We start from the raw sequence: 12558 nt of genomic DNA, 5'->3' as shown, positions 1-12558 counted from the left end.
CTCGGCCTGTCGTGACGTCACACGGTCACGTGACGCGCCGCTGTGTAAAGAGGTGCCATGACCGTCGATGGCAGAAAAGTGCAAGCAGTATTGCTATCGCAATAAAAAACTTTGGTGTTTCTATTCAGCGACAGTTTCTCCTCTGCGGCATCCACCATAGGCCGAGCTAAACTTAGGGACGCCGAACCCCACATACCACAGATTAAGTAGGCAAGAATAGTATAATTATTTTAGGGCTTATACATATTTTTGCACCGCAACAAAATCGGCATGATGTGAACTTGATGCTTTAGCAGTGGTGCGCGTGACCATTACGAGCGTGTGAATTTTATAAAGGCCGCTCGTATGTATAGAAGGCTGCGGGAAAATCTGTAACTTTGCAGGCGCCAGAATCTCAAAACGGTCAGCTCCACTATCAAACCTGTCCCACCACCCGCCGTGGATTTTCGGCGCGTACCAACCGTGTTAAAGGAGCAGAGACCTCCCTCTCTGTGAGCCGCATTTTATTTCTTTTATTGTAGACATTGCGTACGCCATGGTAACCGATGTACTCGTCCCTACTGCCTCTTTATAATTAACATCGCGCAACTCAAAGGATGGGGTGTCCAGCAGGGGTTTTCACTGGCACGGAATATTTAATCCTTGTTTCCGGACAAACATCATCCATTTGTGGTAGTCCTTTTACCTTGTCTGTGACAACCGCAACATTCGGTGTTCACTGCTTACAGTAATAGTTACCTTTTCGAGCGCTGTTCGTTATGTGCGAATAAAGAAAAAAATAAAAAACCATAAAAATGTAGTATTTGTCAAAAAATAAAAACTCAATAAAACCTCACAAAAAAATCACCAGAATTTTTTAGTTCACTAGTGCCCCCCCCCCCCCGCCGGAGCATGAGAGCTATTCGTTTCGCTATTTTTCAAATGATATTGCGTCCTAAAATCAGAAAAGGCTTGATATATGCAATTTTCGACACCGTCACAGTATAACGGATAGAAGCTGCTGCAGCTAGCAGTCGACCATGGCTGGTAAAGGACACGCAGTTACAAAGAAATTGACTCAAACGCATGCTGATATTGCAACAGAAGCTTCGACAAATGCGTAATCTAACGATTTCATTCTTAGCGTGACTTAAATGTCCGCACAGCTTTTGTAAATGGATTCAGTATTGAAGCATCCAAATGACCCTTTTGGAATTCAAAGAACGCACCATACTGCGGTGTTTGACTAAGCGATGGAAACATTAATGAAATAAATGTTCCGTTCTAAATTTTGTGATGTGAACCCGAGCTGAACTTTAAGCGAAAGGATGGTCATCATTAATGGATGAAGTTAGTATTAGAGTATCCGCAACGTTCCGTGCGCAGCGCTGTGGGTAACCTGATTCCTTTTATCGCATTTTAATGTGTGAGTTTTCTGACGAGTTAGGACAGAAACAAAATGTGATTTATTGCGGTAACTAAGATGTAAAAATCCTTAGTACATCGCCAACGAAAACCATAGGAGCACGGAGAGTAAAAAACACTGAGCTGACATATGTTGGCGCGAGATGCAAATCAACGTAGCAAAGATGCCACTAAATGCAGAAGTACAAATGAATAAATGAAGAAACAAATAAATAACGACAACAGAAAGCGCGAAATGAGGCTATTCGTACAAATGAAAGTTATCAGTATTTGCGCGCATTGCCGTAGAATACTGTCGCTGAAACTGCACGCAGCAATTGTCTGCATAGAGCTACGGTCATTATGAAGGAGCTATACAATACCGGAGTAAGACACACGAAACTTGCCTCAGTAGAGCTCGGAATTTCGAAATACAAATGTTGTAATAGAGTTGCGCCAGTATTTTAAGTGGGGTCCTTTTCATTCTCAGATGACGGAGAGAGAGAATTTAGCAGCACTGCCTGGTGGTGGTGGTGAAAACTTTTAATTACTGAAATAGAGTTTGGGAGCCACAGAGTGGCCCCGCTACATGGTCGGCGTCCCTAGTCCGGGACACCGCATGACAATGCCCCGTCTCTAGCCCGTTTCACCAGAGCCCTTTGGGACTCAAGCGAGGAGCAGTTGAGAAGGGCAGTCTCCCATGCCTCTCTGGAAGGGGTAGGGGAAGGGGGGAGGTGGGGATTTTGAGTACATGCCCACACCATGTGGAAGATATCACAGGTCTCCCCACAGTGTGGGCATCGCCCATCCGTGTTAGGATCGTAATGCTTTAAGATTGCAGGACAGAGTAGAGTACCTGTCTGCAGGCGCCTTAAAGTTCGCTCCTCCGTCTTACTCAGCCCCTTTGCAGGGGCCGGGAAAAGGCGGTGGATGTCGCTATAATGCGTTATAATTTCCTTGAATCGCAGCAGCGGCTGGTTAGTCTCCGAGCCAGAAGAGCTGGGATGAGGAGCCCGGTCAGTAAGCGCTCGGGCAGCCGCGTCAGCGGCCTCATTACCTCGTAAGCCCTGGTGGCCAGGAGCCCAAATGATTCTTTTGGGTGTTGGATCAGTGGCAGTCCGTCTTAGAATACAAGCAGCTAAGGGGGAGATCTCCCCTGCCAAGTAATGATCACATGCTTTTCGGGAGTCCGTAATGATGATTCTCGAATTGGCGTGGGCGGCAGCAAGCGCTATCGCTACTTCCTCGGCTCGCATTGAATTCGGGGCTCGAAAAGAGAGTCCATCAACGTGCATTTCCTGGTGAACGACAGCGGCCGTGTAAAATCCCGTGGGCGATGGGCCTGCTACGTCTACATAATATACACCAGGTCGGGAGCCGTGTTGTCTCTCAAGAGCCCGAGCCCGCGCTTGTCGCCTGTTTACGTGCATGTCGGTGTCCATGTTACGGGGGAGCGGGGAGACCCAGAGCATATGGCGCCACAGTACTGGGATACGCTCCGCCTCCTCTGGAGTGCAGTCGTGTTGGATGTGTAAGCGGTTTAGCAGGCGGCGCCCAGGGGCCGTCTGCATGAGCCGCGTGTATTGGTTCACGAGGTGGGCCTCCCGCAGCTCCTGGTAGGAGCTTAGCACCCCCAATGCCTTGAGTTTGGCATTAGAGGTAGCCACCGGGAGATCCAGGGCTCGCTTAGTTGCCTTGCGGATGACGGCGTCTATTCGCGCCTCGTCTTGCTTAGTAGTGCGGAGATATGGCACGGCGTAAAGGATCCGGCTAGTCACGAAGGCATAGACGAGCCGAAGCGCGTCCCTGCCCCGCGGGGCGGTCTGCGGGGCAGGGACGCGCTTCGGCTCGTCTATGCCTTCGTGACTAGCCGGATCCTTTACGCCGTGCCATATCTCCGCACTACTAAGCAAGACGAGGCGCGAATAGACGCCGTCATCCGCAAGGCAACTAAGCGAGCCCTGGATCTCCCGGTGGCTAGTCCCTTGTGCAAGTGCTTCGCCGTCAGCAGAACTCATGGAATGCTTCGCGCTCAAGACTGGTGGAAGACCCCCTCCGGGAACTGAATAGCAGGCTAGGTTCAGAAATGAAGGGGGGGGGGGGGGGGGGGCGGAGTTGAGGGAACTGCGCAACAAGTGACTCCACGGGGATGCTCCCCGATGAAAAAATATTAAAAAGCAAGTAGTAGCGTCAAGAGGAGCTCAGGGCAATGGGAGAGAGACAAAGGTGTTTTAAAAGAGCCACCCTCTCATTAGACGGTCGCGGGCGGCTCGCGGGGGAGTTCGTAGTTTGCCTGTAGCTTGTTGTGCTTGTAGCTTGTTGCGCTGCAAACCGTAATGTGCGTTTTAAAAGGTCCCTGAAAAGGGTGTTGGAGGTTTGGCTATGAAATGCTTGCATTATGCAGAGTACAGGCCACCGAGTGTTCATGCCACGTGCAAGACCTCAAGAGTGAGCCGATAATTTACAATGGAATTTTAAGAACTCCCGGCGACCAGCGGCGGCGAGCTTTCGCCCGAATCCGTGCTCAATGCGTTATGTAGCGCTCTTAACGTCAGCAGCGGAATGTCATCATTCTTTCGCCGCGACAGCGCCGTCGACGCCAAACCAGTTTAGGTGCTTCCATCAACGATAACAGATGCCGGGGTAGGAAAAATTATTTTACCTTCCATATTCAATACAAAATCAAAACCACTACTACTACTACTTGGCTACGACCCCTGGGGAATTCCCACTCGCGTCGTCGGTCGGCGGAGAGGCCGAATGCGTGGAGCCTGCGGACCGACATTTCAGCGTGCAAAAAGTGACGAGGGGAGATGGAAAGGCGTGAAGACGCAGAAATTCAAATTTTGACTGCAAACAGCTCAGCTTCCACATAAATGCATAAAAAAAATTGCTGGAGGATATTTGTGACGCTGCGTCCTTTAGCATCCTGGGCATATCGCATCTTTGTTGAGTCCCCCTTTCACAGCCCCTTTAAACACGTAACAACAAGATCGGAAAACACAACGTTACTACTGTCACAAGTAGTTTTTTTCTTTTTGGATTCGGAGCTGCGTTACTGTAGTTCCGTCTTGGTGCTAGGGACTTCACTGGTAACGTTTAAATTTTAAAAACGTTTAAATTTTGGAATACCCGAAAGACACGGGTTCGATCCCGGCCGCTGCCGCTGAATTTCGAGGGAGGTGAAATTCTAGAGGCCCGTGTACTGTGCGATGTCAGTGCACGTTAGAGAACCCCAGGTGGTGGAAATTTCCGGAGCCCTTCACAACGGCGTCCCTCATAGTCTGAGTTGCTTTGGGACGTTAAACCCCATCAAACAAATAAATCAAACCAAAAAACAAGGACAGGTGCTTCAGGAAGGTTTAGGAATCCTCTCTCTCTTTATCGGCATGATCCAAACTTCGGTGCTGAACGAAGCACCAAGCATTTCAGCAGTTGACATGCGCACGCCTGCGGGGTAGCACTCAGAATAATGACTTGAAAATGTTAACACTTCACCACGTAGCAAGGAACAGAAAGAGGTGTGCGCGGTGGCTATCACAGTGATCGGTGCCTTGACGACGGGCAGAAAACAAAATCGAAGGAGAGAGGGGGAGAGACAGAGATAGCGGGAGAAGCATTCTCGGATGGGCACAGCATTTCCATCGTCTTCAGCACTAGGACGACAGCAGGGCGGGATGCCTCCAGGAAGAGTGCCCTACACGCTGGTCGGGTTCACAGCCGAGCTCGACTGGAGGCCTCTGCGCTTCGTGAAGCCGCCTCCGCGCGTCAGCGAGTGCAGTGCTTGCGGACTGGTGCGCAGAAAGGCGGCAGTCCTTGCCTGGCAGCACATTCTTTGCGAGTCCTGCTAGGAGCAGTGCACGGAGGGCGGCGAGCCAGTCTGTCCCATGGATGGCCTGTTGAGCCCGGAAAAAGACGTGAACTGGATGTACTACTTTCCCGTCGAAGAGCTGCTAAGTAAAGAGGTAAGTGACGAGGGCGAACTGTTCAGGTTTTACGCGTCTGATGCTTGGTGTTTTTAGATGCACTAAGGGCTGCACGCGCCAAAGTTTCGCGTAAGCGGAAGACAGCAAGACGCCTTCCTACAACGAAAGATGAAAGTATCCCTATTCAAAGGTACAGTCTTTGTCAAAAGTAACCAGGCTGTACGGTATACTTTTCAGTCGTATAGTAAAGCTATTATGCCAGTCCTCAAGCTCTAAATATCTGTATGGTAAGGAGAACCCCTGCCCTCACCTTCAAAGAAGTTTTTGATCTTTAGGGAAGCCGTGAGTAGTCTATTATACGAATGAGAAGCAAACCATGCAGCCTGGTTACTTTTGACAAAGACTGTACGATTAAACGTTACTCAGTGACCATGTGACCGTTCGAAAAGACTTTTTGCTCTTGGCCTATTAAGCAAAGTCAGCGGAAATGCGAAGTGCTCACGTGAGGGACTTGTTTGTTTCGATATGTGGTTGTTTACGCGCTCCCTATCTTCATCGATATCGCAAGGTGAAACTAGAACTTTGCCAGCGTTCGTGAAAGTTTAGCCTACGGAATGCTACTACAGCAGCCAGGTCGTCATATGGCACAAAAATTTTAAATAAGAATTTAGCCGGCATCACAGAAAGTTTAATTTACGGTATACGTGCGAAACCGTAATTGGACGGAAAATTGAAGGCCATTCATTCATCGTTGCTCTCTGAGATTTATTTAGTGCGCTCTGCAAAGGGAAACACATCCCTAGAGTCCGGAAGCATTATTCCCGAAATTATTTCTTTCGTTAAGCTTGTACAGGGGCCCCAAAAGTAATACGGAGCACGCGAGCGATGAATGGAATGGAATGGATGGAATGGATGGAATGGATGGATTGGAATGGATTGGATTGGATTGGATTGGATTGGAATGGATTGGATTGGATTAGATTGGAATGGATTAGATTGGAATGGATTAGATTGGAATGGATTAGATTGGAATGGATTGGAATGGAATGGATTGGATGGAATGGATGGGAGCGCCCCCTTTGAAACGGGGTGGTGGCAGTTGCCACCATGTTCAGCTTTTCTTTCTTTGCATGCCAGCGCGCTCTATCAGCAGATGTGCGGAAAAGAGCGAGGGGGCGTCTGCACATCCGGCCGACCCATCTCGATAACTTGATGCTCGTGTTATCGCCCCAACGAGCCAAGCTGTGCTGCTACCATCCCTGTTTGCCAGGGGAGCTTTCAATGCCTCATGGTTTGTTGTTCGTCCGGGCGGCGCAGAAATCTTTGCCATCGTCACCGTGCTCTTTATGCTTCGTCAGGAATTGCATTATCTTTGTCTGCTTAACAGTCGAAGTTTGCGCTTCACTTGGAGGCGAGTTTGTGCGCTGACGAGTATAAACGCTCGTGCAACGCTTTCACAAATGCAGTGAAAATTTTGCTTCGACGCAGGGAACGCATGAAAAGAAAACAATGTTATTTTTTTATTTATTTATTGATACCCTCAGGGTGGGAACATTACAGAACATTACAAAAACATGCATGTGCTGTTTTTGATAAAAATAGGTTCTCAGTGGCATAGCAAGTGGGCTACTAATTCGAGACCAATTTCTTCAACACAAATTCACTTTCTTACAGTGGAGAACCAAAAGCTGGTAGTAATGGGTGAACGAGGATTCAAGCTAGCCGGACTGCCCAGTGACGTCATCGGGGTTTGTGAAGCGGCGCGCTGCGGCGTCGCCCTAATCTGTTGCGAGCTATTGCGAGCAGCAATTTTAAAGATTATTTCTAAATTGTAGGGTCCGCGCAGAGTTTTCACAGCGAAAACTCACAAAGACCACCTCTACAGATCTGTTGAACTAGAATTTGCCCACCGAAATCGTTTGTGTCCTTTTAAGTACAAGTACACACGCTAACTTGAGTCACTAAAGCTTTGCTGATTGATTACAGTTAAGTGTGAGGTTACGATGACCAATATACACTTACTTTCTGTCGGCCTGGTCACGTAATCAATGTGCTTTTAAACGTCTTGTGTGTGTGCAGGGTTCTTCGTTCCTTTTGAACAAGTCCTGAAAGCCTAATTTCGAACAAAGTGAATAGTGTTTATTTTCTTCGCACATTTCTTTTTCGCAGGTTAAGTGCAGGAACGCCGAAAATGGCTGCGAGGCTGTGGTGGCTACATCGGAGACCGTCCACCATTTCCATCTTGAATGTAGACACCACTCAGCTAGCTGCCCCAGGTGCTCGGCTATGGTTCTCTGCATCGACGTGTGCGCGCATCGAAAATCGGACTGCGCCATCTAACCTCTTTCGTAAGAATGTGAAGAAGTGCAGACTAGCTGCAGAGACGAAACAGTCTTTGGGATCGTCCGGCCAAGAGTCGCAATTAAATAAGTGCGAAGCGATGGCGTGCGTTATTATACGTATGTTTATTTAATTTTTTCTTGTTCTTATTCGAGTTGTTTGCCGTGTACTCAAGTAAGCCTTGATGTTGGGCTAGTTCATTATTGGAATCAGTCTGCGCTTTGTGTGTTCCTCTTCGCGCCTCTTCTTGTTCTCCTGTCTTGTTCGCGCAGTTTCATTATGATTGATATTTCCCATTAGATATAATGGGAAAGGGAGAGAAAGTTAGGAGGGTAAACAAGCCTCGCATAAAAAGTGGCAAAAGTTCTCGATAAAGCGATTATCATGTGCCCACTTGCGATAGACACCTGCAACGTCCCATCACAGGCCTACCTTCCTTAGGAAGCGTTGTCTCACGGAGGCTGTTGCCGGGGAAGTCCACAGCGAGTGTTTTTCGTCACACTGGTCGGGCGCAGCGCCACAATGGGGACACTTGTCAGTCACTTCTAAACGTTTGTCGCGTCACCAATGACGCACAGGAAGAGTCAGAGCCGCTCCTGCCCGAATCCGTCGCACAGATACCTCTTCCGCCCGAGTGAGACTACGGGGGAGAGGGTACGACCACGGAGGAATTAAAGCGCGTGTTCGCTGACGCAAAGCCTGTTTCTCGGAAACATGGGAAAGTTGGTCAATGGACTGTGTGCGAGGTCCGAATCCAACCGCGGTGGATTCTTCCGAGACTTCCAAGAATTGAAGGACGCGAAGTTGGGGCCCAGGAGTGCTATGGTGTCACCAGAGCGGCGATAGTGCGTGTGCGACGATGATCCGCGGCCATCTCCAGGGTAAAGGAGGAACATTGCCAGGGGGGTGAACAGTGCTGCCCCGGGCCGGAACCTCGGACCCGATTGGTGTTCTTTGTTTTGTAATGCTATTTAGTCGTGTGTTTTGAGAGGGGACTTGTAACTCGATGCTTGTCTGGGAAGCTTCTTCCACGTGCCGACAAATAGAGAGAACCAATGGAGAGTCATAACTGCGTGTGTGCAGCAGTTGGCCAGAAACCTTGTAACACAGAGCAAGGCCCTCAAGAAACTCTCTCGCACCATGAACACCTTCGGTCAAGCCTTGGGAGGACTGCTCGAAGTAGCAATGAAGAAAAACCGTAACCGAATAACAGAAAATGACACCAAAGCTACCACGCCTAATCTGACCTGGAGGCCAAAGCTGGCCACAGAGAGCGACGCAGTTGGCAACTAAAGCAACTCCATGACGTTTTCTGCCGACCAGGTTAAGTAGCGCCAACTTCCCCTCCCCCACAGTTCTTCTTCCTCGCATAGCTTTCCGAATGATGGCCAGACAGGGAAGCAAGCGTAGGAGCAGGTTGCTATTTCTTTCAGTATTTGAGGAGAAGCGATAACCGTGGGCACGTGATTCTCGATCGCACAGCGTCGACATCGATGGAGTAAGTTTTTACTCCCAGATGTGGCGCCATTTGCCACCACACTAGACTCACTCAGGTAGCCGGAGGATTGTGTGTGTATGCAGTTCCCAGGCTGTTTGTCCGTAACTTGCTGGCCAAGCTGGACGTGGCGGGCAAGCAACGATGTTCGACACTGATCCGTATTCCGCATTCATTGAAAGAGCTGCGGCTTCAGGAATATGCATCGAGCATGGCGACGTTGCTCAATAAGTTCATTAAGCCTTGGCCTGGAATGCGTGAATAGGAGTAAGGCGGGGAACACCCGTAATAACACGATCCCACTCTGCGCGTGTCATGTGGTGGAATTGGTTCGGGTATATCAACCTTGGCTGTAGCACCGAGCGTATGAGAAGTGGGGCGATGGTGGACCAGGCGAAACGTGACTTCCGATAAGCCAGGGGCTTGCGGAGACGGAATCGTGCAAGTCAAGGCCGAGAACTCAGAGTGAGATGAGAAAGGGAATTCTGTTTCCACGCAAAAGAAGGCAAATAGGTGTGCTGTTAAATGCACGGCGACCTCGCGTATTCGCGATGGGAGGTAAAGCCGTCCTTTGAGACGACAGCACGAGTCGTACAAAAGAACACCATTGACCGGTAATTGTCAGAGCGAGCTGCAAACTTTGGCTCGAGTTTGGAGACAAAGATGGACGGACCAGACTGTAATGTCATCCGCATAAATGCATACGCGCAGGTTAGCAATGTCTCCTAACAACCTAGGAATAGGAGGCTGATGCTGAAAAGCAGTAGTGCTAGCACTGATCCTTGAGGCATACTGGGCGTCGCCTATAGTTAACCTCCCTGCCATTCCGTTCATTTTTCTCTCCCTCTCTCATTCGACACCTCTTTAATACTGAGCCACATAGGGCACCTGTACAAACTCATGTCCTGGTTTTGTGCCTGTGAACTTCGGACAGGAAACACCTAACTTGTGCTGCAGTGAAGGTCTCCGGAATAATTTAGACCACCTGGGGATCTTTAACGTGTACCATTCGATTTGACATTTTCCTTTTCTTTGCGCGATTACTTGCTTACCTCGTGAAAGCATCAAATAAAAGGGCCGCAAAAATATCAGCACCACCTGCAAATATGAATTATAAAATCCTAAATGTATAAAAAAGGGCTTTGCTAAAAGTGCATCTTTTTCGACCCCAGATAAGTTCAAGTTGGTGAGAATAACAAGAGGTAACTTTTTTTCTTTCGTGCTCAATCTACTTCGCAGCTACTGAATATTTAAAGCCTGGAAAAAGATCGAGGAGGCGTGGAGAGTCGCACATGCGTGCGTCTGCAGACCGGTGAGCTGAGGCTCAACGATGCAACGACCCCAGTGAAAACGCTCTCGGTCGAAAGTGGTCGATTATACGCAGAGCGAGGTCCCGCAAAGCGGATAGTACGCAGCATACGTAAGCCACATTGAGTGAACTTCAACTTCAGCGTCAGTCTACAGCTTGTTTGTAAAATTTTATTTTTGCGTCGGGAGACATCTTTCTCAGTTTGTGAAGATCAATGATGCCTTCTTGTGCATCGTGTAACTAGAGGCGCACGTGTCGCACGATTCTTCTTTCTCATGAAACTTTAAGAGCGTCTGCACTGTGCGCAGGGAACAATAGCAAGGATTTTCTCCTCTTGAAATATGAACAGATTAAGCAGCAGCCAATAGCGTTCTATCTCCATAAGTGAAGGAAGAAAGCAGGCATCGGCGCGTGGCTTCTTTGTATTGCGCTTATTTGAAGGAGATGGCAAAACTACTTTCTGGACCAATCAAAAGGAGCTGAGGATGAATCTTAGTTTCAGACTTGCGGTCCGTATCAAGGTGCCTTTCTATGTCACTTTAGTCAACAGTTTCAGTGGTTGAATGCAAAGCAGATCTTCCGATTTGTGTCCGCTTAACACTCTCGGAAACAAGGTGAACGTGGCGAAATTTCTAGCGACGTGAGTAAAGGCACCCTGCATTTCAGTGTCTTGACTGGGTGGCAGGAGTATTTTTCTTTTCTTGTGCTTTCAGTAGATAGTGCACTTATTTCTGGCTTCAGATATGGAAGGTAGCCTTAGATTACATTCCGCCTGTCAGTATGCTTTTGCCTCCAGAAATCCCAAAGCAACTAAATATTTGTGAAGCGTTTTGTACATCTTGTCAATCATATTTCATTGCGTACGATATCACGCGGTAAACACCTTTGCAGCACCGTCAACCCAGCGGAATTTCGCTTCACCATTTTTTTCTGTAACTGTGCCAGTAGGAGTTCACAAAATGGTTCGCTACATTGGTTCGCCGATTTTGCTCTCTTGCATATCCGCCTTTCGCTTGATAACGAGCGTTCCATTGCAGGTTTGAGAATGTAGTTCAGAGCTGATATTGTCCGCTTTTTGAGTTGTCATTTTAGTGAGTTATGATTCCGAGTGAACAACAAACCATTGAAAATATAGCCCAAAATTGGGAAAACCATCTTCGACATTGCGATTATCTCAATGTATATATACGTATGTGATCACCCATCGAACACATTCATTTCTTCAGGAATCTCTTAAATGCGCACACTAATATGATGCCACCTTCCCACATTGTCTCCGTCATTCATGGCTTTCCTACGGGCAGAATATACGGCAAATCCTCATTGATTACTAACTAATCTCCTTGCTTCCTGTTTATTGCACGCCGGAGTAACAATGAGTACTAACTAAAACTGCTTGCTTTAAGGCGTTTAGATTGTTAGGCATCTTTTTCCCACTGTCTTTGCCGTGATAAAAGCAGTGTCTTCACATTTTATGTTGTTTTCTTTAAGCGAGACGAGTGATTTCATACATGTAATTTGACGACGTCAGTTTGTTAAAGAAACTACGCGACAAAATACACTTATTCTGCAGTACTGGAGATGTCCCGCTACAGTACTAGGGCCCTCCAAAGACTAAAACCCTGCAGTTATGATCTAGACAACTACAATGAGTTTCTTGCTTTTCGTAGCGGCAGTTGTTTCACACCTTTGCCCCTTATCTAACCTGCAGACTGCAGTGCACCATGTTGGTCATTATCGCCAAGTGAAACCATTTTTTATCTAGAGGTGTACGATTAAACCGTGAAATATCCGTTTCCACGACAGCGTTGCAGCAGTGGGAGTTTGGAAACTGATATTTTCGTGCGTAATATCGAGCGACATCCGAGTTTTTCCTATACTTCCTTTGAGGAAGATCAAAATTAGCACAAACCTTTCTTCTTTCTCAGAACAAGGCCCTACGGTGGGCCCTACAGAGAAGGAAATGAGCCCTATGGATCTGCAGTGAATGCAATCTGGACAGCATGTGACGCACCTTTATTTTTCTTACAAGCGCCACCCAATGGACATTAAAACTTCCATGGACGTACTGCGCACGATCTGGACGCCCGCAGGATATGCGAGAG

General features: G+C 48.0%; 1 long non-coding RNA gene across 1 annotated transcript; it reads left to right on the top strand.

The window, feature by feature from the left end:
* Window positions 1-5059: 5059 nt before the first annotated feature.
* Window positions 5060-7750, top strand: LOC149329200 (uncharacterized). The gene is made up of 2 exons (XR_016285545.1): window positions 5060-5348; window positions 7479-7750. It is a non-coding gene; the product is annotated as an uncharacterized LOC149329200 (long non-coding RNA).
* The last annotated feature ends 4808 nt before the right edge of the window (window positions 7751-12558 follow it).

Source organism: Amblyomma mixtum, chromosome 9 (genome assembly GCF_055824585.1).
Source record: "Amblyomma mixtum isolate Tamu chromosome 9, ASM5582458v1, whole genome shotgun sequence".
NCBI classification, from domain to species: Eukaryota; Metazoa; Arthropoda; class Arachnida; order Ixodida; family Ixodidae; genus Amblyomma; species Amblyomma mixtum.
This window is presented reverse-complemented; position numbering and strand designations above follow the sequence as displayed.